The sequence below is a fragment of the Hyperolius riggenbachi genome, chromosome 1 (genome assembly GCF_040937935.1).
Source record: "Hyperolius riggenbachi isolate aHypRig1 chromosome 1, aHypRig1.pri, whole genome shotgun sequence".
Taxonomy (NCBI): domain Eukaryota; kingdom Metazoa; phylum Chordata; class Amphibia; order Anura; family Hyperoliidae; genus Hyperolius; species Hyperolius riggenbachi.
This window is the reverse complement of record NC_090646.1, coordinates 57,041,813-57,048,107: the sequence shown is the minus strand read 5'-3', so window position 1 is coordinate 57,048,107 and position 6,295 is coordinate 57,041,813.

Genomic DNA, 6,295 nt, shown 5'->3' with positions numbered 1-6,295 from the left:
AGTCTTATATATTTTTGATGTAAAAGTCCTCACTGCTGCACATGACTGTAGTCACACAAACTAATGTTTCAACTGCCCCACTATAATCTGATATAACCCAGGTAAAGTTCACAATCGCTTTCCATGACATAAGTGCTATGCTGAACTCGTGATCCTCAGCCTTTGCAGATTCCCCACTGCCCACAGGCGAATGCAGGGGGGGGATTACAGCTGCCCAGAATCCCCCCTCAGACCAGGGCCGGTGCAGTGTCTGGGGACAGGCACAAGTTGAGACACCAGAATATCTACAGGCATCCTGCAGCTCACAGCACTGCCTCCTCTTTCCCTGCTACAGTTGAGCAGCAGCAGTGTGTGTACAGGGCATGGAGCAGCAGCGTGTGTACAGAGCATGGAGCAGCAGCATGTGTACAGGCAGTGCAGTTTCTAGGCTAAAATGCACCCAGGGCGAGGGTGTAAAAATTGCGCCCCCCCCCCCCCCCCCCCGAAGCAAGGTATGGGTGCCCACAGTGTAGGTTAGCCAGGTCTAGTTGCACTCAGTATAGATTCCCCCAGAATAGGTACCTCAGTATAGGTAGCCAGCTATAGGTCCCCCCAGTATAAGTAGCCAGGCATAGGTGAGTCAGTATAGTTGCCTCCGGTATAGGTTAGCCAGGTAGGTGCCTCCAGTATAGGTAGCCAGTATAGTTGCCCACAGTATAGCTTAGATAGGCAGGCGTCCCCGGTATAAGTTAGATAGTTAGGTGCCCCCACTACAGGTTAGCTAGGTGGGTGCCTCTAATATAGGTAGCCAGAATAGTTGCCCCCCGCATAGGTTAGATAGGTAGATGCCCCCAGTATAGGTTAGTTAGGTAGGTGCCTCCAATATAGGTAGCCAGTATAGTTGTCACCTGTATAGACTAGCTAGGTAGGTAGGTGCCCCCAATACAGGTTAGATAAGTTAATGCTCCCACTATAGGTTAGATAGGAAGGTGCCCCCCAGTATAGGTTAGGAAGGTGCCCCCCAGTATAGGTTAGATAGGTAGCTGCCCCCCAGTATAGGTTAGATAGGTAGCTGCCCCCCAGTATAGGTTAGATAGGTAGGTGCCCCCCAGTATAGGTTAGATAGGTAGCTGCCCCCCAGTATAGGTTAGATTAGGTAGCTGCCCCCTCAGTATAGGTTAGATTAGGTAGCTGCCCCCCAGGTTAGATAGGTAGCTGCCCCCCAGTATAGGTTAGGTAGGTGCCCCAGTATAGGTTAGATAGGTAGCTGCCCCCAGTATAGGTTAGATAGGTAGCTGCCCCCCAGTATAGGTTAGGTAGGTAGGTGCCCCCCAGTATAGGTTAGATTAGGTAGCTGCCCCCTCAGTATAGGTTAGATTAGGTAGCTGCCACCCAGTATAGGTTAGATTAGGTAGGTGCCCCCCAGTATAGGTTAGATTAGGTAGGTGCCCCCCAGTATAGGTTAGATTAGGTAGGTGCCCCCCAGTATAGGTTAGATTAGGTAGCTGCCCCCCAGTATAGGTTAGATAGGTAGGTGCCCCCCAGTATAGGTTAGATTAGGTAGGTGCCCCCCAGGATAGGTTAGATAGGTAGGTGCCCCCCAGGATATGTTAGATAGGTAGCTGCCCCAGTATAGGTTAGGTAGGTGCCCCCCATGATGGAGGGGGGAGCCGCAGCCGCGGGGAGGGCAGCCCGACCTCTCCCTCCCTCTCCCCGGGCCGCCCTCCATGCGATCCCCCCTCGGACGGAGTGCAGAGTAATGCGCAGGGAAGCGCTACAGAAAACTACTCACCTCGCTGGCTCCAAGCGCTGCTCTCTCGCCGCAAGTCTCATCTCTGCTTACACGCTGATACACACACACGCTGCTAAACAGGAAGCAGCGTGTGTGTGTATCAGCGTGTAGGCAGAGAGAGGAGACTGGCGGCGAGAGAGCAGCGCTTGGAGCCAGCGAGGTGAGTAGTTTTCTGTAGCGCTTCCCTGCGCATTACTCTGCACTCCGTCCGAGGGGGGATCGCATGGAGGGCGGCCCAGGGAGAGGGAGGGAGAGGTCGGGCTGCCCTCCCCGCGGCTGCGGCTCCCCCCTCCATCACAGCGCCCCCCTCCCAGCAGCGCCCCGGGCGGCGGCACGCTCCGCACGGGGGTAGAAACGGCCATGTGTACAGGGCATGGAGCAGCAGCGTGTGTAAAGAGCATGGAGCAGCAGCGTGTGTACAGAGCATGGAGCAGCATCGTGTGTACAGAGAATGGGGCAGCAGCAGTGTGTGTACAGAGCATGGAGCAGCAGCGTGTGTACAGAACATGGAGCAGCAGCGTGTGTACGGAGCATGGAGCAGCAGCGTGTGTACAGAGCATGGAGCAGCAGCGTGTGTACAGAGCATGGAGCAGCAGCGTGTGTAAAGAGCATGGAGCAGCAGCGTGTGTACAGAGCATGGAGCAGCAGCGTGTGTACAGAGCATGGAGCAGCAGCGTGTGTACAGGGCATGGAGCAGCAGCGTGTGTACAGGGCATGGAGCAGCAGCGTGTGTACAGAGCATGGAGCAGTAGCGTGTGTACAGGGCATGGAGCAGCAGTGTGTGTACAGGGCATGGAGCAGCAGTGTGTGTAAAGAGCATGGAGCAGCAGCGTGTGTACAGAACATGGAGCAGCAGCGTGTGTACAGAGCATGGAGCATCAGTGTGTACAGAGCATGGAGCAGCAGCGTGTGTACAGAGCATGGAGCATCAATGTGTACAGAGCATGGAGCAGCAATGTGTGTACAGAGCATGGAGCAGCAATGTGTGTACAGGGCATGGAGCATCAGTGTGTACAAAGCATGGAGCATCAGTGTGTACAGAGCATGGAGCAGCAATGTGTGTACAGAGCATGGAGCAGCAGCGTGTGTACAGAGCATGGAGCATCAGTGTGTACAGAGCATGGAGCAGCAGCGTGTGTACAGAGGATGGAGCAGCAGCGTGTGTACGGAGCATGGAGCAGCAGCGTGTGTACGGAGCATGGAGCAGCAGCGAGTCTACAGATCATGGAGCAGCAGCGAGTCTACAGATCATGGAGCAGCAGCGAGTCTACAGATCATGGAGCAGCAGCGAGTGTACAGATCATGGTGAAGCAGCGAGTGTACAGAGCATGGAGCAGCAGCGTGTGTACAGATCATGGAGAAGCAGCAAGTGTACAGAGCATGGAGCAGCAGCGTGTGTACAGAGCATGGAGCAGCAGCGTATGTACAGAGCATGGAGCAGCAGCGTGTGTACAGATCATGGAGCAGCAATGTGTGTACAAAGCATGGAGCAGCAGCGTGTGTACAGAGCCTGGAGCTGCAGCGTGTGTACAGAGCACGGAGCAGCAGCGTGTGTACAGAGCATGGAGCAGCAGTGTGTGTACAGAGCATGGAGCATCAATGTGTACAGAGCATGGAGCAGCAATGTGTGTACAGAGCATGGAGCAGCAATGTGTGTACAGGGCATGGAGCATCAGTGTGTACAAAGCATGGAGCATCAGTGTGTACAGAGCATGGAGCAGCAATGTGTGTACAGAGCATGGAGCAGCAGCGTGTGTACAGAGCATGGAGCATCAGTGTGTACAGAGCATGGAGCAGCAGCGTGTGTACGGAGCATGGAGCAGCAGCGAGTCTACAGATCATGAAGCAGCAGCGAGTCTACAGATCATGGAGCAGCAGCGAGTGTACAGATCATGGAGAAGCAGCGAGTGTACAGAGCATGGAGCAGCAGCGTGTTTACAGAGCATGGAGAAGCAGCGTGTGTACAGAGCATGGAGCAGCAGCGTGTGTACAGAGCATGAAGCAGCAGCGTGTGTACAGAGCACGGAGCAGCAGCGTGTGTACAGAGCACGGAGCAGCAGCGTGTGTACAGAGCACGGAGCAGCAGCGTGTGTACAGAGCACGGAGCAGCAGCGTGTGTACAGAGCACGGAGCAGCAGCGTGTGTACAGAGCACGGAGCAGCAGCGTATGTACAGAGCATGGAGCAGCAGCATGTGTACAGAGCATGGAGCAGCAGCATGTGTACAGAGCATGGAGCAGCAGCGTGTGTACTGAGCATGGAGCAGCAGCGTGTGTACTGAGCATGGAGCAGCAGCGAGTGTATAGATCATGGAGCAGCAGCGAGTGTATAGATCATGGAGCAGCAGCGTGTGTACAGAGCATGGAGCAGCAGCGTGTGTACAGAGGATGGAGCAGCAGCGTGTGTACGGAGCATGGAGCAGCAGCGAGTCTACGGATCATGGAGAAGCAGCGAGTGTACAGAGCATAGAGCAGCAGCAGCATGTACACAGAGCATGGAGCAGCAGCATGTGTACAGAGCATGGAGCAGCAGCATGTGTACAGAGCATGGAGCAGCAGCGTGTGTACTGAGCATGGAGCAGCAGCGTGTGTACTGAGCATGGAGCAGCAGCGAGTGTATAGATCATGGAGCAGCAGCGAGTGTATAGATCATGGAGCAGCAGCGTGTGTACAGAGCATGGAGCAGCAGCGTGTGTACAGAGGATGGAGCAGCAGCGTGTGTACAAAGCATGAAGCAGCAGCGTGTATACAGAGCATGGAGCAGCAGCGTGTGTACAGAGCATGGAGCAGCAGTGTGTGTAAAGAGCATGGAGCAGCAGCATGTACAGAGCATGGAGCAGCAGCATGTGTACAGAGCAGGGAGCAGCAGTGTGTGTACAGGGCATGGAGCAGCAGCGTGTGTACAGAGCATGGAGCATCAGTGTGTACAAAGCATGGAGCAGCAGCGTGTGTACAGAGGATGGAGCAGCAGCGTGTGTACAAAGCATGGAGCAGCAGCCGAGTCTACAGATCATGGAGCAGCAGCGAGTTTACAGATCATGGAGAAGCAGCAAGTGTACAGAGCATGGAGCAGCAGCGTGTGTACAGATCATGGTGAAGCAGCGAGTGTACAGAGCCTGGATCAGCAGCGTGTGTACAGAGCATGGAGCAGCAGCGTGTGTACAGATCATGGAGAAGCAGCGAGTGTACAGAGCCTGGAGCAGCAGCATGTGTACAGAGCATGGAGCAGCAGCGTGTGTACTGAGCATGGAGCAGCAGCGTGTGTACTGAGCATGGAGCAGCAGCGAGTGTATAGATCATGGAGCAGCAGCGAGTGTATAGATCATGGAGCAGCAGCGTGTGTACAGAGCATGGAGCAGCAGCGTGTGTACAGAGGATGGAGCAGCAGCGTGTGTACGGAGCATGGAGCAGCAGCGAGTCTACGGATCATGGAGAAGCAGCGAGTGTACAGAGCATAGAGCAGCAGCAGCATGTATACAGAGCATGGAGCAGCAGCATGTGTACAGAGCATGGAGCAACAGCATGTGTACAGAGCATGGAGCAACAGAATGTGTACAGAGCATGGAGCAGCAGCGTGTGTACTGAGCATGGAGCAGCAGCGTGTGTACTGAGCATGGAGCAGCAGCGAGTGTATAGATCATGGAGTAGCAGCGAGTGTATAGATCATGGAGTAGCAGCGAGTGTATAGATCATGGAGCAGCAGCGTGTGTACAGAGCATGGAGCAGCAGCGTGTGTACAGAGGATGGAGCAGCAGCGTGTGTACAAAGCATGGAGCAGCAGCGTGTATACAGAGCATGGAGCAGCAGTGTGTGTACAGAGCATGGAGCAGCATCGTGTGTACAGAGCATGGAGCAGCAGTGTGTGTAAAGAGCATGGAGCAGCAGCATGTACAGAGCATGGAGCAGCAGCATGTGTACAGAGCATCGAGCAGCAGTGTGTGTACAGGGCATGGAGCAGCAGCGTGTGTACAGAGCATGGAGCATCAGTGTGTACAAAGCATGGAGCAGCAGCGTGTGTACAGAGGATGGAGCAGCAGCGTGTGTACAAAGCATGGAGCAGCAGCCGAGTCTACAGATCATGGAGCAGCAGCGAGTTTACAGATCATGGAGAAGCAGCAAGTGTACAGAGCATGGAGCAGCAGCGTGTGTACAGATCATGGTGAAGCAGCGAGTGTACAGAGCCTGGAGCAGCAGCGTGTGTACAGAGCATAGAGCAGCAGCGTGTGTACAGATCATGGAGAAGCAGCGAGTGTACAGAGCCTGGAGCAGCAGCATGTGTACAGAGCATGGAGAAGCAGCGTGTGTACAGAGCATGGAGCAGCAGCGTGTGTTCAGAGCATGGAGCAGCAGCGTGTGTACAGATCATGGAGCAGCAGCAAGTGTACAGATCATGGAGAAGCAGCGAGTGTACAGAGCATGGAGCAGCAGCGTGTGTACAGAGCATGGAGAAGCAGCGAGTCTACAGATAATGGAGAAGCAGCGAGTGTACAGAGCATGGAGCAGCAGCGAATCTACAGATAATTGAG